Source organism: Schistocerca gregaria, chromosome 6, assembly GCF_023897955.1.
Source record: "Schistocerca gregaria isolate iqSchGreg1 chromosome 6, iqSchGreg1.2, whole genome shotgun sequence".
Lineage (NCBI taxonomy): Eukaryota > Metazoa > Arthropoda > Insecta > Orthoptera > Acrididae > Schistocerca > Schistocerca gregaria.
The window spans coordinates 415,468,357-415,491,090 of record NC_064925.1 but is presented as its reverse complement, the minus strand read 5'-3'; the positions used below and the strand labels follow the sequence as shown (position 1 = coordinate 415,491,090).

The 22,734-nt window shown below is 37.5% G+C and overlaps 1 protein-coding gene across 1 annotated transcript in view; it reads right to left on the bottom strand.

Annotated features, from left to right (window-relative positions):
• Window positions 1-6,507, bottom strand: part of LOC126278404 (DNA-dependent metalloprotease SPRTN-like) — a 73,658-nt gene extending 67,151 nt beyond the window's left edge. Inside the window, exon 1 of the mRNA XM_049978507.1 lies at window positions 5,926-6,507. The gene's annotated coding sequence lies outside the window, so the exon portion shown is untranslated. The remainder of the gene's footprint in view (window positions 1-5,925) is intronic.
• Between the last annotated feature and the right edge of the window lie 16,227 nt (window positions 6,508-22,734).

Sequence of the window (22,734 nt, the reverse complement as noted above, 5' to 3'; positions counted from 1 at the left end):
AGACAAACCCGCCACTTCCCCAAACTTATCCTCCAGGTGTTCCACAAAAAACATAGGCTTTGTCGAAAGAAAGGAGTCACCATCACTTCTGCTGCAGACAAGGTATTGTGGTACATAAGGCTCCTGCTTGGCACTAGATCTGCGTCCCTCCCATGGCGCAGCCAACGAGGGGAACGACTGAGGATCATATTGTGCAGCATCGAATTCAATTTTGCCTCGCTTAGAGACGCTGGTGGCAGTGCGACCACCAGCTTGCTGAGATTTATTGCGCTTCATTGCGCCACATCCGCCCAGATGCCACCTACTCCGAACGAGGGCTCTCCCCAAGGGCGCCACCCAGCCAAAGCAATGGGTACCTGGCCGATATCCCATTGCCCGGAGTCCCCGTGCCCCAGACAAGATGGGCACATACTCCTTGGCATGCATGGGGAGGAAACAGCTCTGGCATCTGTAGTGCGATCCCTGCGTGGTCAGGGGGCTACCACCAAGAGGGTACATGACGACCCCACCACAACGGACTGGCTACCGTGCTGGATTTTAGGTGTTGAAAGGGTCCACAATTGCCGTGGGCGCTAAGAAGGGGATTGCGCACAAGACGAGGAGGCAACCCAGAAGACATGGGGTGTAAATCCCTCCACACGACAATAGATAGCATGCAATATGGAGGTGCACGATGGACCAATAGAAAAACACCACGTAAGGCGTCCTTCCCCAAATGGCACGCACTAACAACGGAAATTTTGAAAATGGCAGGTCAAACCCAAGTGGGGACCATCACATAAGGCCGAAACTTTGAAGACTCCTTTTAGTCGCCTCTTACGACAGGCAGGAATACCGCGGGCCTATTCGTACCCCCGAACCCGCAGGGGGTGTAGATGCAGGTGAAGAACTTGCCTCGGACATTACCGACACTGTTGCCCTCATAAAGGCCCACCAAGATAATGTTCAGTGGGCAACACAATGCTCCCGCCAATGCTTTGAGAAGCGCATTGCGATAGGTGGGGGATTTTTGAACATCTGTTGTAGGATGGATCAATTATCTGTCCACCACTGCACCTACACAGCATTTCTGTAAGGTAACAGTCACACTTTTCTTCATAGTTATTCGCCGATGTGTATAGTGTGGACCTTCACAGGACTACTTCACCTGTAGAATCACCTCAAAACTTATGTGACATTCCTCCTGAATCACTCTATACATATACTATTTTACTTATTTTCTAAGAACAATTTATTACTTATATTATAACCTGCAGTTTACTGTGATAAGATTAAGTGAACAGTAAAAATTTTTAAACAAATGAAACTAAATATTCTTACCCTAATGACACACAGAAATTTAAAAAATCTACATTGTAACAAGATTACATTAGATTAGTTTTCATTCCATAGATCCGTGCTGAGGAGATCCTCGTGGATGTGGAACATGTCAATTTCTCTTTTTTTTTGCTAAAATAACAATACTAATAGTATGAATATATACAATACATCATTTGTTTATATTAAAAAAATCGTTAATGGAGTAGGAGGAGTTGGCCACTAGTAAGTCTTTCAGGCTCCTTTTAAACTGATCTTTATTTGTAACTAAATTTTTTTATGTTTGCTGGCAAATTATTGAAGATGAGTGTTCCTGAGTAGTGGACCCCTTTTTGAACTAAAGTAAGTGCTTTTCAGTCCTTGTGCAGATAATTTTTGTTCCTGGTATTGTATGTATGAACTAAGCCGTTTGTTGGAAAAAGAGATATATTATTTAGGACAAATTTCATTAAGGAGTAAATATATTGAGAGGCAGTGGTTAGTATACCCAGTTCTTTGAAGAGGTTTCTACATGACGTCTGAATTTACTCCAAAATAATACGTATTACACACTTTTGTTTGACTTGATAGAGTTGCCCCAAAATATTATAACATATGACATTATGGAATGAAAGTAGGCAAAGTATGCAAGTTTTTTCATTTTTATATCGCCTATGTCTGCTAACACTCAAATTGCAAATACAGATTTGTTAAGACGTTTCTGCAATTCTGTGGTGTGCTCCTCCCAACTGAATTTATTATCAAGTTGTAATCCCAGGAATTTAAGACTGTCAACCTCTTCTATCTGCTGTTCTTCATACTTTATGCATATGCTGGGTGGAAACCTCTTGCAGGTTCTGAACTTCATGTAGTGAGTCTTTTCAAAGTTTAATGTCAATGAGTTGGCTTTAAACCATTTATTAATATTCACGAAAATACCATTAGTAGATCTTTCTAGAACTACACTCGACATAATATTTATTGCAATACTTGTGTCATCTGCAAACAAAACGAACTCTGCTTCTAGCAGTGTAACTGATGAGAGATCATTACTGTACACAAGAAAAACCAATGGCCCTAAGATGGATCCTCGTGGGACACCACATGTAATTTCTTCCCTTTCTGATGATGACTGATGACTTAATTCACTAGTCCCTTTGCACTGACACACTTTGTTTCCTGTTGGCGAGGTATGACTTAAACCATTTTACAGCACTGCCCGCGACACCATAAAATTCTAATTTATTTAAAAGGGTGTTGTGGTTCACACAATCAAATGCCTTTGACAAATCACAGAAAATACCTGCTGCTTGTAATTTGTTGTTTAATGAATTAAGTACATTTTCACTGTAGGTGTAAATAGCCTTCTCGATATCAGAACCCTTCAGAAATCCAAACTGTGTTCTTGATAATATGTTATTTGTCGTCAGATGGTTGAGGAGCTGCCTGTACATTACTTTTTCGAAATTTTTTGAGAATGCTGGCAAAAGTGAAATTGGTCTGTAGTTTGATGGTATCTCTTTATCCCCTTTCTTGAGTAGAGGCTTAACATCTGCATATTTTAGCCAGTCAGGAAATGCCCAGTTGCACAAGTAACTTAGAATTGTACTAAATTCACAAGAACATGCCTTAATTAACTTTGTTGATATTTCATCATAACCACTAGAATGCCTTGTTTTTAAAGATTTTATTATAGAAGTTATTTCTTTTGGTGAAGTGAGTGACATTCATGTAGCTGAAGCTAGTTGTAAAGGCTACTTTCAGATATTCAAGGGCAACATACACCAATTAAAATAATTTTTTTCTCCTGAGAGTAGATAAGACTTTTACTGTAACAACATAAACAAATTTATGTTTTATCAACATAATTTGAATTAATATGCAAAATTTTATCTTCATGACCTAAACATCCTTTTCTTTCTTTTAAGAGTGTTTTTAGCTAAATGGTTTTTTCTACTGTTACACTAAAGGATGCCTTTTAACTGCACATTACCATTTATAAATGTTTGTTCTATCAATAATGTTTCTAAATTACTGCTGAGTATCTGTATATTATTAATTTCCTTTTTTAAACTGATGGGAAACATATTGTACTCCATACCGTTATAGCTACCTGATTCAGTAACGCCCCTGTGTATTTCCACGAGAGTTGCAGAGCCTTGGTGTAAATTTTTCACCTGTCTCGTTGTTGTGGTTGTGAAGGAGCACTTTTTCTATTGGCTACAAACATCACCTGTGCATATTCGTACTGACCTGAGAGATTTGAAGAGATCCCAGCAGTTGTTCTGTTAGTGACCCCATATATTAATCTCGCTGCCCATTTCTGAAGTTTGAAAACTTTTTCAACTCCTGTGACATTTCCTAATATTAACGGCCTACCACAGGAGAGTATAGAATGGAAACATGCCAGAAATGACAACAGTGTTATTTATCTGTCGTCAAAGTAAGAAATGGCTCATAGTGCTAAGGCTCCTGAGCTAAGTTTCTTGACCAGCTTTTCAATTTGCTCTTTCCACCTTTGCTGCCTGCCTAGGAATTTTCAATGTGTGGTTTCATAAATTTTCTGACTTAATATCCAATTCAGGAACTTGAAGTCTGTTTCTTTTTTTTTATATATATTTGATAAATTAAACTACATCATATTAGTTCTTGAAAAATTTTATGGTTACACTATTTGCTGTGAACTATTTATGTACATGATTGGTGACTGTCAGAGCTATGTCACGCATTGTGGAGTTGGACCATTTGATCAGAATACTTGTATAATCAGTCAACATGACTACTTTTGCTCTGGCATTAATTTGAATTGGTAGATCTTTAACAAAAAACAAGAATAATAGTGGCCCATGGATTGAGACCTGTGGGACTTTGTATTTTACATTTACTCAGTCTGAGTTTATTTTTACACCTGCCTCTGTTAAGACAGGTCTGTCTTCTGTTGTGTAGAAGATTCTAGCCAAGTAAAAGGTCAGTCTTTGGTTCCATAGTGTGGAGCCTTTTTAGCACTGTGATATGGTCTACACAGCTGAATGCCTTAGCAAGGTCACAAAAGTCCCCCATTTGGTAACTTAAAAAATTTGGTTTACCTAGAATTTCATCTGTTACCGGTAGGCTCAATATAGCGCACATTGTGGCAAAAACCTTATGAAAGGCAAACGGTGTAGGTATCAGTAATGCATTTTGTACACTGTTGCTATAAGTCCTATCTACATTATTCTCTCGAATACCTTTGAGCACACTGGCATTCAGATGAGCAAATAGTTAGATATTACAATCCTTGCTCCACTTTTGTGAACTGGCATCACTATCACCTGATTTAGTCCCTCTGGAAATACCCCATTTTTCATTTACTAGTTACACAAATAGTAGAACAGGTGACTAAGTCTGCACGTGATTTTAAACACCATTTGATACACTATCGCATCCAGAGGATTGAGAGCTATTAAGTAATTTTATGATTGTTTTCAATTTCTTGAGTAGTTGTGTTTTTGAAACTAAGTATTACATTTCATGTGACCTGCATGTGTTTTGTGGTTTCTATAAGAGATTGTGTATTATGGTTCCCTGATTTTTCTGCTGCAATGAGAAAAAAATTGATTGAAACCTGGGCTGCAGCTTTTTGATTGCTCTTGCACATACCATTACCAGAGGATTGTGCTATCCCTACTTGTTATAATTTTATATTCCTATTTGTCTCACTTTTTATGCTGATTTTACTTTACTGTAAGAGAAACTAAATGTGCTGTAGGAACCTAATTCATTTTATTAAAAAATAAGATGCACAGAAGAAACCCAGTAGCTATTTCACAAACCTTGCAATTTGCTCATTGGTGTATGCCTACTCGAATTGATATCACTAGCATAATTTTCAAAATCAACTGGTTCTACTTATAGTGTATTGAATATGAGGTATTTATATGGTTCTGAAAAAATGGTGGAAGTTAACCATAGACCCCTTTGATAATTATGTCTAACTAATTTATCATTTTATGAAAAAGAAAGAAATAAATAAAAAACTGAAGTTCTTTATTCAATACTTATCACTAGTTCCAAAAACTGGTATCGGTTTAAATCTCGAACTACATGTTCATCTATAAATATCAAAGGGTAAGAAAGTAGTTAAAATCGACCTATACCATGGATCTGGAGAACAAATATCGATTGAAGGATTGTCATATGCTACACAACAGATAAATAATGCAAATTTATATAAAGCTTTCGAAGGTGTCAGTTTCAGTCCAGTGGTTGAGCAGTGTTCAAGTGAAAATTAAAGATGGTGAGTAAATTTGCTTAACTACTTATTCACGTCTACAGTAAATAGCACTAATAATACGATATTGTGATGCGGATGTATGGGTTGACACTTCATCCATATGCTTCAAAGACCCAAAGCATTTTTTTAGCAATTATATAAGCCTGTTATTTTTGTGAGCGAATGTTTGTACTTTTAAGCTGTCCAGGCTGAAGGGAAGAACACATATTACATCGTTCAAATGACCTGGATACATGTAGTGTTCACAATACAAGGATTTTTACAAACATGGACCTTCTATGCGTGAAACAGTAAGTGCAAGTTTAAAAGTGTGGAAGCTAGAAGGGCCCAACAAAATGACAAACTGCAACATTTACCTTATATCTCTCCCGAACCTGCGGGTGTTACGAAACGAGATGCACTTGAGTCTTCGATTCTAATGACATCAAGTAAACAATATACTCATGGAACTGTATTTTAACCTTTCTTCGATTCGGCACTCCTCACGCATATTTTTTGGCTATTTCATTTTTCAGAACACTCCTTTCAATTTAGAACCTGTCAACTTCCTAGGCATTTATACCCATACAAACAACTCTTTCATGTTACAGTTCTCATGTTTTCGCTTCCTTATCACTCAATCACTGACAGTCACGAAAATCATCCGTACCGCAGTTCTGGCACAACACACACCTAACCAATGACAGGCCAGATTGTCACAGCCAATCGCGTGCCGGCACTAGCGCACTTGTTTTGAAGTTATCCTGCGTTTCTGACCGCAATTGTTCGGTCTTCGTCATACGTCATGTTCTCGTGAGTTGCCAAGGATCGTGAAGAGTGTAATATGATAAGTTTTGAGGACAGCAGTCCACACGAAGAAGAGAATGAAATTCTTATAAGTGTTTTATATTATTTTTGTCTTATTCTAAAAACATTTTCATTGTTTCTAGAACTACCATCATGGGCAAATTTCTTTTCAACGGGAATACTGTCAATCATGGAAAACATTCGTTTATGATGTGCTGAGAGATGAGAAATTGTAGGAAGTAGATTTCCTGATACACGCTAAAACAGGCATGATTTTAAGCAGTGGGTATGCTGCTGACATGAAAGTCACCTAAAAACAAAGTGTCCTTCGAAGCCGACAGTCACTATACATGTTCTGAAGACACAATGTACACAAAAATGGAAATGTGATTCCTTTCCTGAAATGCCTTGTGAAATAAGTTTAATGCGTTCTTAAGCTTAAGAGAGCTGTTAAGTGACGTGACGGTCAAGTTGTTTAGTCCATTAAAAAAGCTACTTATTAGCTTTAGCACTTTATGCTATCGAAATTGGAATCCGTGAAATGAGTCAAACTACTCTGTACTGCCCGACGTATAATTGAAGACACGCCCGGAAAAATGGGCTCAATCTTAAATTTAAAACTTACAGATAAGTGTTGTCATCTGTTGCTGGATACGTGAACTATCAAAATGGAAAATTGACATTACCTTTTAACAAGAATAAACCGGAAACCATGTTCTGAAATAGGGTCTTTTAACACAACACACACACAAATGGCATACTAACTAATGTAAATCCACCCGATGATGGAGGTTTAAACATTTGAAACACGTCGTGGAAATAAATAAAACGGTGACTGGTAACAGTAAACTTGTTGTTTCATTCAATAAAATTGACATTAGTCTAACCCTTAGGTGATATTTAGGAGTGAGACCAATGTCAATTTTTATAGTTCCTGTACCCAGCAACAGATGGCAACACGTATCTCGAAGCTGTAACATTTTTGAGTTAGCCCGGTTTTCCGCCCATGTCTTCAATTGTTGGTATCATTTGCCCCCGTATCTACGATATTTCCGAACCGGGGCAAAAACTTGATACTGGCGCCCTCCACCCCGAGCGTTTGAGATAGGAAGCCAAAAGTAAAAAAATAAATTTTTCATAAATACTGGTATGTTCATTTTGTATCGCATACCTTTCTGAAGAGTTTAATACGTAAAACACATTTTTCGACGAAATGTAAGAGACCGTTATTTAGTCTTACGTGTGCCGAAATGCACGCTCTTCACACAGCATTCTTTTATCGCACGTCACTGTATTTAGCTGTAGAACAGTGGAAATTTCAATGTCCCGTGGTGTCTCTCCTGTTCAAAAGAAGTCACTATTAACACTCGGTGGTATTATTTGTGACCGGGAGAATAAGAACTCTTCAGAAAATTTATACCGTACTCCTTATTGCCTATTAGATAATAACTTTCTGTTTTGTGCGACAGAAAATTAAATATACGAAACAATAACATAAACGCAGTAAAGGCAAGAGACAAGCAAAACATTTCTTTAGTCCTTCGGTCCCAGCATTTTTTCTCTCAGATCTTGTTACAGTTTTACGCGGCGTGCTTTCCTTTCTGCGAAAGAACCTGTTATCTCATTAAAGTTCCTCAAACGTTTTGCTATATGGAAAATCAAAATGTCGTTGTCTAATACTGAAATAGCTGTTAATACAAATAGTACCCAAGACTGGTGTGGTTTCTCGATTTGATTACGACTGTGTTGTCACTGTTAGATTCAAATATTTTAGCAGTTGTAACAGACGTCAAATAAGCGGGACTGTTTTGCTACAAATAGTCATTTTTATCTACTTCATCTACATAAATAAAACAGACAGAATATAGTTCAAGAACTACCAAACTCGCCGGCCGAGGTGGCTGAGCGGTTCTAGGCGCTACAGTTTGGAACCGCTACGGTCGCAGATTCGAATCCTGCCTCGGTCATGGATGTATGTGATGTCCTTAGGTTGGTTATGTTTAAGTAGTTCTAAGTTCTAGGGGACTGATGACCTCAGAAGTTATGTCCCCTAGTGCTCAGTGCCATTTTTGAACTACCAAACTTAAATACCTATTAGGCCTACATCAAGCAAAACGTTTTATGTTAGGAAATAGTTTTACATTTCATTCACATACTCCAGTTTCTCAAGCATGACATCGAAAAGTAGTAGGTAGTATTAAGGATAGCATATTCTTCCATATAATTTGTGCGATGTCGCCGTTTCTTCTCCAACCTCGCCCTAACAAACAATCTTGTCATCACTAATTCTGTAACTTTTCCTGCCATTGTCAAAAGTTATTCTACAGTTATTTCACTAAGCCTGCCAGAATCACGCGTTTAAGTACCCTGTGCTTATTCTCCGCCTGTTTGTACAATGCGTTTTCCATACAATTCCAAGAATAGAATTAGGTGGCTGCTAACTTGGGACTGTGCAACTGACCCTTAGCAGTGTAGAGAACTGGCAAAATTTTCTGTCAAAATTTCATTTTCTTGACCCAGAAACAGCCAAATATTATAAAACTGCTGTGCTACATGTAGAAAGGTTATTAAAAAGTCCAGAATCATGTCTGAGATTAATACCTCTGATAACAAAATCAAACAATTTGGAATATTATTACAGGGGAGACAGGGCAACCAAGACTACAGGATGACGGTATTACCATCAAAGCGAATGGGAACTTGACAAACAACAAGCCGGAAGTCGAAAACTTTTTGAATATCATTTTTTAAATGTTGTAGAGAAAATAGGATCTAAATGTTCATGATAAGAAGCAAGGCAGTTAATGGAAGAGGCCTTACCCACACAATTTGATACAATTGAAATTCCACCAATCTCTCCTTCTGAAATTAGGAAGATAATAAACCCTCTCCAGAATAAAAGTTCACATGGAATTGATGACATTTCCAGCAGGATAATAAAAGCTTGTTCCCAAGAGAAGTGGGATTCTTAGCCACATATGTAATAGCTCTCTGAAGCAGGGTATTTTCCCAGATAGACTGAAGTATGCCATTTTTAAACCTCTGCATAAAAAAAAGGATACGTCTGATGTCAACAACTACCACCCAGTCTCTCTTCTGACTGCATTATCCAAATTCTTGAAAAAGTAATGTATTGTAGAGTAGCTTCACACATTTGTAAAAATAAAGTTTTAACGGAATATCAGTTTGGTTTCCAGAAAGGTTTTTCAATGGAAAATGCTATATATACTTTCACTAATGACATATTAAATACTCTGAGTAGCCGGAAGTCACCCGTTGTTTTTTTTTTTTTTTTTTTTTTTTTTTTTTTTTTTTTTTTTTTTTTTTTTTTTTTTTCTGTTGTGATCTCTCAAAGGCTTTTGATTGTGTAAATCATGGGATACTTCTAGATAAGCTCAAGTACTGTGTTATTAATGAGACAGCGCTCTAATGGTTTAAATCATACCTAACTGGAAGAGTGCAGAAAGTTGAAATAAGCATTTCACAAAATATGCAAAAAAAACTGGTGATTTCTAAAACTGGGAAAGAATCAAGAATGGGGTGCTGCAAGGTTCGGTCTTGGGTCCTCTGCTGTTCTTAATATATATTAGTGACTTGCCATTCTGTACTTACGAAGATGCAGAGCTGGTACTTTCTGCTGATGATACAAGTATAGCTATCACAACCAACAGACAAGAATTTACTGGTGAAATTGTAAATGATGTTTTTCAGAAAATCATTAAGTGGTTCTCTGCAAGTAGGCTCTCACAAAACTTTGACAAAACTCAGTATATACAGTTCCACACAGTAAATGGAATGACACAATTAATAAATGTAGACTTTGATCAGAAATTGGTAGCTAAGGTAGAATATTCAAAATTTCTAGGTGTATACATTGATGACGGGTTGAATTGGGAAAAACACACTGAAGATCTGCTGAAATGTTTGATTTCAGCTACTTATGCTATTAGGGTCATTGCAATTTTGGCAATATACGTCTCAGTAAATTAGCTTACCACGCCTATTTTCATTCTCTGCTTTCGTATGGCATCATGTTCTGGGGTAACTCATCATTGAGTAAAAGTGTGTTCATTGCACAAAAACATGTAATCAGAATAATTGCTGGAGCTCATCCACGATCATCCTGCAGACACTTATTTTAAGAGCTAGGGATCTTCACTGTAGCCTCACAACATATATATATATATTCACTTATGAAATTTGTTATTAACAATCCGAACGAATTCAAAAGTAACAGCAGTGTACATGGCTACAACACCAGGAGAAAGTGATCTTCACTACTTGAGGTTAAATCTAACTTTGGCTCAGAAGGGGGTAAATTACGCTACCACAAAAGTTTTGGTCACTTAAAAAAGTGTCATGTAATATTTTGTCTAATGTAATGTCTTGTATAGATACCTTTTATTAACCTGACATGTTCCACGTCATTACAAAGTGTTGTATTCATGGTCTATGAAACAAGTACTAATCTAATCTAATCTTGGATACACCGAGAAAATAATATGTAATCTTTCTGACCTGTTATTCCTGTTAGTTGTGTATTTCTGCCCTGGTAGTCTGAATCTATGGACTTCGCTAATAATTACAACAAGGCTTATCATTCGCACACCCAATCAGCCACATAACCAAACAGCGATGGGCATTCACCCGTCTGGATTTACTCAGATCAGCTCATATAATGCCATCCCCTTTTGTCTGTGGAAATTTTTTTTATTGCTAGATGTGACAACATTCAGATATATCAATTGGAATGTGTTCAAAAATGTTTAAAAACCAACAGGCATGACTTCCAAAATCACATGTGCAATTGATAAACCAATGTGCTCTAAAAGCAAAGTGCTTTGCGAAACATGGGTTTTTTCTTCAAGGTATCAATTTGGCACCGGCCGGAGCGGCCATGCAGTTCTAGGCGCTACAGTCTGGAACCAAGCGACTGCTACGGTTGCAGGTTCGAATCCTGCCTCGGGCATAGATGTCTGTGATGTCCTTAGGTTAGTTAGGTTTAATTAGTTCTAAGTTCTAGGCGACTGATGACCTCAGAAGTTAAGTCGCATAGTGCTCAGAGCCATTTGGCATCCTCTGAAACTGCCGCCCGGGGCAAATCCTCTGGTTTGTCCCCCTCCCCTCAGCTCTTTCCCTTGAGAACATCATACCCAAGGAGAAGCAGTGTACATTCTATCATGATTTTTAAAATATAATGTTTGCCCAAACAGAAGAGAAAGCTATAACAACTTATCATGTAGCAAGTAGTCATCAAACAGAAAATGTTCCTGATTACTCACAAAACTTGGAAAACTACTGGAGAAGACAGAAACTGTGAATTTGGTCATATTACAGTGGCTTACTTGTGTAAGACAACCACACAAATAATTTCTCTGAGGCACTGATGACAATTATAAGGGATAAAGTATTTGAATGAGGGAGATTATTGAGTGTTGTATGTATGTTTGATTTCATAACAATGAAATCATCTTGTATTTAGAGAGAAGACTGTGTGATACAGCCAGTAATAGCAAAGGCATTGTGTTTCCAATAGGCCAGTAAAAGTACCCACATGATGTATTAAACAAAATCAAGAAGATAAAGGAAAATGTTTTGTTTGTTTCACGTGAGAATCAAAACATTCATCAATACATTGTTCACACAGGTTTTCCTATTTGCACATGTGCAGAAGGAAACAGGAAAAACATGTAAACACATAGACTGGGCAAGTATTGTGTCATCTTCAGAAAAATACTTGGAGGCCATACTAACAGGCTACAATGTTATCTAATAGCCACAAATTAACCTTCTCCATATTGGCTGGAACCTTTGTGTGGAACAAAAACTGGCATTTCAACAGACTCGAATGCTGTCAAAAATGCCAAAACACATTTTCATTATACCAGAAATAGAAGATAGTGGGGAAGAGTTGCCCCCCCCCCCCCCCCCAATTCAAATTGTTTGGGCAGACTTGACTTACTGTCAAAAATTCATGGAATCTTCATAGCTTTTAAAAATAAATCACCAGAATAAATGGGCAATAGATTGGTAAACATGCATCAAAAATTTCAGAAAATTAAAATACCGTATGTATTTGCTTCTCACTGTTCAAATTTTGGAGAAGGTAATACATAATTTCATCTAAATACGTTCTGTAAGAAGAATAAAATCTAATATTTTTTTTTTTAATATATCAATTTCTTGTTTCAGTATGTAGTATTTAAGAGGAAACATTCTGGAAAATACATTATGTGCAGCCAATAGCAATAATATAGAATTTTAGGGTAGAATGGGAGAGTTGGGAAATAAGCTATATCTGGGAACAAAGAAAAGAATCTTTAGTAAGAGCAACTATGGTTGACAGGTCACCTAAAGTCGACATAAAATATTAAAATCTTTGAAATAAGGATGTGAAGTAATATAGAAGGCATTGCTTCCAACATACATTGTTGTTATGAATTGTTTAACTCTGGTATCTACAAAGACACACAGCAAAAGCCACATATGTCATGATCTGCACTACAACAGAAGCAAGAAGCAAACCTTAAGGAATTCATAAGTAGGTAAGACTCATTACTTTTGTTTTATTAAAAAGACTTTATAATTGTCTTTGTTTTGTTGAGTATAGGATAAAATTAGTACTTTAAGTACACACAGGTGTGTCAGCTATTTGTTCTTCTAAATTAGCATAATCTTAAATATGACAGGGGTGTCAGCTTCAGGATTCATACTATAACTTGAGTTTTGGACTGTATCTGAAAGTAATTTTAATGCTGTTCAAATTGATATCAGATTTATTAAACTATGTCACTCAGAACTTGTAATTGACATAGGGTGTCTGCTTTAGGTACTCAGATGTTTAATTCAGGAGAGCCTTCTTATTATTTTAAATCTTTTATTTTCTAATATGAGCATTTAAATATTTTTTTATCTGTTTTACTCCCCAGAAATATGGGTCCAAAGAAATATCAACAATACTCACAGGAGTGTATGATAGAGGCCGTTAATGCAGTGAACAATGGTTTGAGCTATTTTTCTGCTTAGAACGGTTTGGAATTCCAAGGGTAACTTTAAGGAGCTAATGTAAGGGGCAGGTACTGTTAGAAATGAAAATTGGAGTTTCTACGGCATTCATAACAGGTCAAGAAAACTTGCTTGCAGAATGGATAGTTATTATGGGGAAAACAGGATTCCCAATTTTGAAAGAGACAGTATTGTATTTTGCAAGAAAGTTGGTTAATGAATTTAGACTTAAAGTAAAACAGCCTTTTCCCAGTAAGAAATAATATAAGCGATTTACACAAAGACATCACGACTTAAGTCCAAGGATTTGCAGAATTTAATTGCAGACTGATGAACAGTTACTCAAGATAATATTAAATATTGGTTTAAGGAGGGTCATAGTTACTTTGGGGAAAGATGGCTAATTTCAGTGTTTGAGGACCCGAAAAGAATTTTTAATGGAGATGAAACTTCCTTCATCCCCAGTCCAAAAGATGGAAAGTTTATGGTTGATCAAGGAAGTAAGACAGTAAATCAAGGGGCTGGAAATGGTGAAAACGAGAAAATAACAACACTCATTATGTGAAATGTTTTTGGGGAAGTTTCTCCACCAATGATTGTATTTAGATAAACAGAGCAGTTTCATGTGTCTGCTTCCTCTAGCAAGTCTAATTTACATTCTGAACATTTTCTTTCAGGTACACCAGAATGCCAGCTACCATTCCAGCTACCATTTCCACAACAGTGCCATAGGAATGGTCCATTGGGCATTCAGAAAATGAGCAGATGAATCACGAAAACTTTTATGAGTGCATTGCCAACATTTTCTAACCCATGGTTGGTAAAAAAGAAATTCAGTTCCCATTTGTTCTGTTTGTGGATGGTCATACATTGCATATGCCACTGCACTTGAATCAGTCTTGTGCAAAGAAGGGCATTCAAATAGTGACCTTATATCCATATGCAATACATATTTTGCAACCTATGGTTGTTGTTGTATTCCGTACTCTGAAAATGTCTCTGAAGCAAAAAGTGCAAGAATGACACATGGAGAACACACACTTAAATGATGCCCATGTGCTCAGTTCAGTTGGTAATGGTATAATGCCCGGGATCCTTCAGAATGGGTTTCATGAATGTGTTATATCTCTGTAAGGCAGAAGCTGTTGTAGTTTCAGAATTATACGTTACCATGCCACAAGTTGCAATAACAGCAATCCCAGAGACCCACTTGAAAAAAGTATGTAACTTTGCTCAAAGATCAAATTGGATTTGCGAGACAGAGAACTTTCATGGAAAATAAAGGAGACTGGGCAGACTGTTCAAAAGATTTGTCACTTTACAACCTTTGGAAGAAAGTAAATTAACAACTTAAAAATCATATGCCTCAGCAAAAAATCTCACCAGCATCATCATCTGCACCACAGGGTGCCTTGTTGATTTGCCACAGGTTACATCATCAGAACAGCTTTCTCAGCATCAAGAAGTGGCAAATACATCAAAGTCAGTGATGCTTGTAGAACCTAGCACTACACAAGAAGTGATAATGTCAACAAATGAGCCAAAATCAACCATGAATCTTTAAAAGAGCTTTGTTTTGGCCTTGCTGTACTGCTTCAATAGAGTAAAGAGGTTGTTGTTGCCGTTGTCTTCAGTCCTGAGACTGGTTTGATGCAGCTCTCCATGCTACTCTATCATGTACGAGCTTCTTCATCTCCCAGTCCCTACTGCATCTTACATCCTTCTGAATCTGCTTAGTTTATTTATCACTTGGTCTCCCTCTACGATTTTTACTCTCCATGCTGCCCTCCAATACTAAATTGGTGATCCCTTGATGCCTCAAAACATGTCCTACCAAGTGATCCCTTCTTCTGGTCAAGTTGTGCCACAAACTCCTTTTCTCCCCAATTCTATTCAATGCCTCCTCATTAGTTATGTGATCTATCCATCTAAACTTCAGCATTCTTCTGTAGCACCACATTTCGAAAGCTTCTATTCTCTTCTTGTCCAGACTATTTATTGTCCATGTTTCACTTCCAGACATGGCTACACTCCATAGAAATACTTTCAGAAATGACTTCCTGACACTTAAATCTATACTCAATGTTAACAAATTTCTCTTCTTCAGAAACGATTTCCTTGCCATTGCCAGTCTACATTTTATATCCTCTCGCCAAATAGCAAAACTCCTTTACTACTTTAAGTGTCTCATTTCCTAATCTAATTCCCTCAGCATCACCTGACTTAATTCGACCATTCCATTAGCCTTGTCTTGCTTTTGTTGATGTTCATCTTATATCCTCCTTTCAAGACACTGTCTATTCCGTTCAACTGCTCTTCCAAGTCCTTTGCTGTCTCTGACAGAATTACAATGTCATCGGCGAACCTCAGAGTTTTTATTTCTTCCCCATGGATTTTAATACCTACTCCGAACTTTCCATTTGTTTCCTTTACTGCTTGCTCAATATACAGATTGAATAGCATCGGGGAGAAGCTAAAACCCTGTCTCACTCCCTTCCCAACCACTGCTTCCCTTTCATGTCCCTCGACTCTTATAACTACCATCTGTTTTCTGTACAGATTGTAAATAGCCTTTCGCTCCCTGTGTTTTACCCCTGCCACCTTCAGAATTTGAAAGAGAGTATTCCAGTCAACACTCTCAAAAGCTATCTCTAAGACTGCAAATGCTAGAAACGTAGGTTTGCCTTTTCTTAATTTAGCTTCTAAAAAAAAGTCGTAGGGTCAGTATTGCCTCACATGTTCCAACATTTCTACGGAATCCAAACTGATATTCCCCGAGGTTGGCTTCTACCAGTTTTTCCATTCGTCTGTAAAGAATTCGTGTTAGTATTTTGGAGCTGTGACTTATTAAACTGATAGTTCGATAATTTTCAAATCTGCCAATACCTGATTTCTTTGGGATTGTAATTATTATATTCTTCTCGAAGTCTGAGGGAATGTCGCCTGTCTCATAAATCTTGCTCAGCAGATGGTAGAGTTTTGTCTGGACTGGCTCTCCCAAGGCTGTCAGTAGTTCTAATGGAATGTTGTCTACTCCTGAGGCCTTGTTTCGACTCAGGTCTTTCAGCGCTCTGTCAAACTCTTCACGCAGTATCGTATCCCCCATTTCATCTTCATCTACCCCCTCTTCCATTTTCATAATATTGTTCTCAAGCACATCACCCTTGTATAGACCATCTATATACTCCTTCGACCTTTCTGCTTTCCCTTCTTTGCTTAGAACTGGGTTTCCATCCGAGCTCTTGATATTCATACAAGAGGTTCTATTTTCTTCAAAGGTCTCTTTAATTTTCCTGCAGGCAGTATCTATCTTACCCCTAGTGAGATAAGCCTCTACATCCTTACATTTGTCCTCTAGCCATCCCTGCTTAGCCATTTTGCACTTCCTGTCGATCTCATTTTTGAGATGTTTGTATTCCTTTTTGCCTGCTTCACTTACTGCATTTTTGTACTTTCTCCTTTCATCAATTAAATTCAATATTTCTTCTGTTACCCAAGGATTTCTACTAGCCCTCGTCTTTTTACCTACTTGATCCTCTGCTGCCTACACTACTTCATCCCTCAGAGCTACCCATTCTTCTTCTACTGTATTTCTTTCCCCTATTCCTGTCAATTGTTTCCTTTCACTCTCTCTGAAACTCTGTACAACCTCGGGTTTAGTGAGTTTGTCCAGGTCCCATCTCCTTAAATTACCACCTTTTTGTAGTTTCTTCAGTTTTAATCTACAGTTCATAACCAACAGATTGTGGTCAGAGCCCACATCTGCCCCTGGAAATGTCTTACAATTTAAAATCTGGTTCTTAAATCTCTATCTTACCATTATATAATCTATCTGAAACCTTTTAGTATCTCCAGGGTTCTTCCATGTATACAACCTCCTTTCATGATTCTTGAACCAAGTGTTAGCTACGGTTAAGTTATGCTCTGTTCATAATTCTACCAGGTGGCTTCCTCTTTCATTTCTTAGCCTGAACCCATATTCGCCTACTACGTTTCCTTCTCTTGCTTTTCCTACTGTCGAATTCCAGTCACCCATGACTATTAAATTTTCGTCTCCCTTCACTACCTGATTAATTTCTTTTGTCTCATCATACATTTCTTAAATTTCTTCATCATCTGTAGAGCTAGTTGGCATATAAACTTGTACTACTGCAGTAGGTGTGGGCTAGATATCTATCTTGGCCACAATAATGTGTTCACTATGCTGTTTGTAGTAGCTTCATTATTAAGATTACTCCTGCATTACCCCTATTTGATTTTGTATTTATAACCCTGTATTCACCTGACCAAAAGTCTTGTTCCTCCTGCCATCGAATTTCACTAATTCTCACTATATCTAACTTTAACCTAACCATTTCCCTTTTTAAATTTTCTAACCTACCTGCCCGATTAAGGGATCTGAAAGGGGGAGTATTTTACCTCTGGAATATTTTACCCAGGAGGACACCATCATCATTTAATCATACAGTAAAGCGGCCTGCCCTCGGAAAAAAATTATGGCTGTAGTTTCTCCTTGTTTTCAGGTGTTCACAGTACCAGAACAGCAAGGCCATTTTGGTTAGTGTTACAAGGCCAGGTGAGTCAATCATTCAGACTGTTGCCCCTGCAACTATTGAAAAGTCTGCTGCCCCTCTTCAGGAACTACACGTTTGTCTGGCCTCTCAACAGATACCCCTCCATTGTGGTTGCACCTATGGTACGGATATCTGTATCATTGAGGCACGCAAGCCTGCCCACCAACAGCAGGGTCCATGGTTCATGGGGTGGGGGGAATTACAGTTGTTGTCACACTTCCTCAATAGACAGATTACTGCCAGGAAAAGGGAGTAATGAAGAAGAAACTAGAAACAGAAAAATGAGAAAGAAAAACATGAAAGAGAACAACCAGATTATTCAGCAAAAGAACAGGGAAGAAAAACTTGCCAAGAAAGAGTAAAATAAATTGGTGGTGTCTGGTTCAGAAACTTCACAGTGAAAGCGAAATTCCATTAATGGACAATGACTCAGAATTGTATGAAGAAGATTCTAATGGAATGATGTTAGACAGTATCAGTGAAAATAACGTGAAAAAAGTGGACTTCATCATTTGTTGGTAGTCTTTTGTAAATCTCAACTACAAGTTCTATGATCAAATATGTGACTCTCACACTAAATATCTGTTGTTTGGTCACTAAGCTAATAAATATGTTTTGAGAAGAAAGACCAATAGCATACTTTAATATTTGGACATGCTGAAGCTATTATTTTTTTGTACATATAAACAAACAATGTGGCATACTTGGGTTGCACGCAGCTCCAGAAAAAAAGACAAATTTAGTAACGAGAAGCACAAGAACAAATTGTACTTTCATACAATCATAAAAGGGCTTCTCAGATGCAATATGATACTCTGGAAACCTTTCGTTACCCTACACTTATATTCACTATTGATGTTGTTACACTGAATAGAAAACGTGTGCCTGTTCTTTCTTATACACTCATGCTCCACTCCTCTCATCTCAGTGCTTAACACAAATCCATCACAACATCATGGATATACTTTTATTTTATTTTTTTAAAATCATTGAAAACAATTATTTGCATTTTCTGATGGACATACAGCTATTGCAACACACATTGTTTCCAGACATAAGAAAACCATACAGCCACAGGTTGTGCTTATGTTTAGGCCTCTTATGGAATTAGGACAACAGAAATGTACCACAGGTCTATGATAAATCAGTTGAGCCTAGTGCGACAAACCTCTGGCCACTAAGCAAATAGATATTTCTGAGTCTTTAAATGTTCATGCCATTATCTTTATGTACAATGGGAAGTACTTTTAAGCAATGGGACATCCTTAAGTTGTACAATACTACAAAACAATATGAGCATGAGAATATCCAACTACTATTAGAATGAACAGAAAAATGCAGACCATTGGAATTCTTAAAACCTCTATTAGGGCAATAAAGATTCTTAAAAAAAGGTCTGGTTTAGCAACCGAAAACAACAGAACAAATTTGACTTTTGTTCAACTACAAGCGCTCCTTAAATCCATTAAGATATTTCTGAAACTATTCATTACCCATATCTTCATTCACCATCAAAGAAGTTACATTAATTAGAAAAAGAAGACGTTTATTTCAATATTAGAGAGGAAAGTTGCTACTTACAATGTAGCGGAGATGCTGAATCATGATAGGCACAACAAAAAGATTCACACAATTATAGTTTTCGGCCATTAAGGCCTTTGACAGCAATAGATGCACCTACACACACATACTCACACAAATGCAATTTGCGCACATGTGTGCAGTCTCAGACACCTGAAACCACACTGTGAGCAGCAGTACCAGTGCATAATGGGAGCAGGAACTGGGTGGGTGTAAGGGGGAGGAGGGGGAGGGATGTGAGGTGGGGATGGCGGACAGTGAAGTGCTGCAGTTTAGATGGATGGCAGGAGAGGAGGTGGGGGGGGGGGTGGTAAGTGGTGGAAAGGAGAGAAATATAAAGAAATTAAAAGACTGGGTGTGGTGGTGAAATGATGGCTGTGAATATTTTTTTGTGCCTATCACCACTCAGCATCTCTGCTATATGGTGCATAGCAACTTTCCTCTAATATTGTTACATTTCATCCTGGATTTTCCATTGTTAGACCTTTATTTCACCTACTCACTTGAGTTCCATTTCTCTCTGTGCCTAGTAAAAGCCAATTCAATATCATCCATAGTATTCTGCAGCAGAATATCATTACCTCATACTGTACAGTTGAAGTTAGGTTTCATTTGGTGGTTCATCTGCCCAGGATACAGTATTTTACTTGCCAGCCTTTTGCTGCAGCTAATGAAATTCCATGGTATGCAGCACAGAGATTGGTACTATTTTAGTGTTCTCCTTTTCCCTTTTATGGTTCTTAATAGTGGAGACCAGAGTTTGGATTTTACATTTCTCCCACTATCAGGCCCTGATGTAGTCACAGTGGGGTCATCCTACCCTGACAGAACTATTTCATATGTCATTGCCACAAGCGGACTTTTCTCAGTATATGATTTTACTGGGTGTCTACAGTCACAATTTCCCCTCAGATGTTCAATGGAATTGCATATGGAGCAAGTGAGGGGCTGGTTTTCATACACAACATATGCCCTGTAATGGTACACAGTCACATAAGAGATATGTTTTTTTTTTTTTTTTTTTTTTTTTTTTTAATTATACTTGAGCTATTCTATTGCCTGACCACACTTCTTCTCTGATACTGTAAACTTTTCTGGATAAATCAAATGCTTTTCTTATCTTTTTGAGTGGCTTCTCAAATGGTAAATTACAGACTCTCACTGACCGCAAGCCAAGACCTGTGCCTGTTTTTGATACTATGCTTACAGAATCATCATTATGCTTAAATTTTATGCTACCATTGGTGTTCCTGACTATTTTGTATAATCACTAGTTAGCTTCATAGCCAATTTCAATACCTGTCATCTCCATATTAAGGAGCTTTACTTCATTAATCATCCATTTCTGAATAGCAAGAGGGGTAGGTTTTTTTATTGTGCCATTCAAAACTCAATTTTGAGGTTTCTATCCTTGAGGAAGACATGTTACTTACAGTTTAGTACACTCTTCCCTTCAGTGCTATTGACACTCCACAGTAAAAAAAAGCACTCACCTGCACACATCTGCAGTGGAGTTCCACACGCCGGGTGGTCAAACACAGATTATCAGTTCAACTCCACCTTGGCCAGGCCAAACTCCCACACTCAACTAGCTTGTAGTTCTCTTATATGTACCCCCCCCCCCCCCCCCATCCATGTGATGTTCTGTCAGTGTTATGAGAATGGCACCTTAGGGAGGTTTTTGTAAATCACTACATTTCATTTTAAACTTGACAAATCTCCTGTATGACAGATTAATGATATATGTACTGTAGTGTAGTACAATTTATTTTTTGTCCATTAATCATATTTTACCATGATATTAGACATGTCATGTCACCTTTTTTATACAAAAGCTTTTAGAGATTTTTCACTGATTCATAAAGGCCACTCTTTTGTAGTAACAATATTAATAGATAAACAATAATAATACACAGTGATGATATATGCTAATAGCCTGCATTAATTTACGAAACAGACTTTTATGCATAAGGAAAGTCTACAAAATTATATGTTTCTGCCACACTGTACATTTATAATTACACTAACTGAAAACTAATTTTTAGTTCATATATATTAGGTATAAAAAAAATAGGAATGCGAGTAAGCTACTACAAACAGCATAGTGAACACATTATTGTGGCCAAGATAGATATGTAGCCCATGCCTACTACAGTAGTACAAGTTTTAATGCCAAGTAGCTCTGAAGATGATGAAGAAATTGATGAAATGTATAATGAGATAAAAGAAATTATTCGGTTAGTGAAGGAAGACGAAAATTTAATAATCATGGGTGACTCGAATTCAAGAATAAGAAAAGGGAGATAAGGAAACATAGTAGGTGAATATGGATTGGGGGTAAGAAATGAAAGAGGAAGACGTCTGGTAAAATTTTGCACAGAGCATAACTTAATCATAGCTAACACTTGGTTCAAGAATCATAAAAGAAAGTTGTATGCATGGAAGAATCCTGGAGATACTAGAAGGTATCAGATTATATAGTGGTAAGACAGGTTTTAAGTTGTAAGATATTTCCAGGGGCAGATGTGGACTCTGACCACAATCTATTGGTTATGAACTGTAGATTAAAACTGAAGAAACTACAAAAAGGTGGTAATTTAAGGAGATGGGCCCTGGATAAACTGACTAAACCAGAGGTTGTACAGAGTTTTACAGAGAGCGTAAGGGAACAATTGACAGGAATGGGGGAGAGAAATACAGTAGAAGAAGAATGGGTAGCTCTGAGGGATGAAGTAGTGAAGGCAGCAGAGGATCAAGTAGGTAAAAAGGCGAGGGCTAGTAGAAATCCTTGGGTAACAAAATAAATATTGAATTTAATTGATGAAAGGAGAAAGTACAAAAATACAGTAAGTGAAACAGGCAAAAATGAGATCAACAGGAAGTGCAAAATGGCTAAGAAGGGATGGCTAGAGGACAAATGTAAGGATGTAGAAGCTTATCTCACTTGGGACAAGACAGATACAAAGAGACCTTTGGAGAAAAGAGAACATGTATGAATATCAAGAGCTCATTTGGAACCCCAGTTCTAAGCAAAGAAGGGAAAACAGAAAGGTCGAAGGAGTATATAGAGGGCCCATACAAGGGCAATGTAATTGAGGACAATATTATGGAAATGGAAGAGGGGGTAGATTAAGATGAAATGGGAGATGCGATACTGCGTGAAGAGTTTGACAGAGCGCTGAAAGACCTGAGTCGAAACAAGGCCTCAGGAGTAGACAA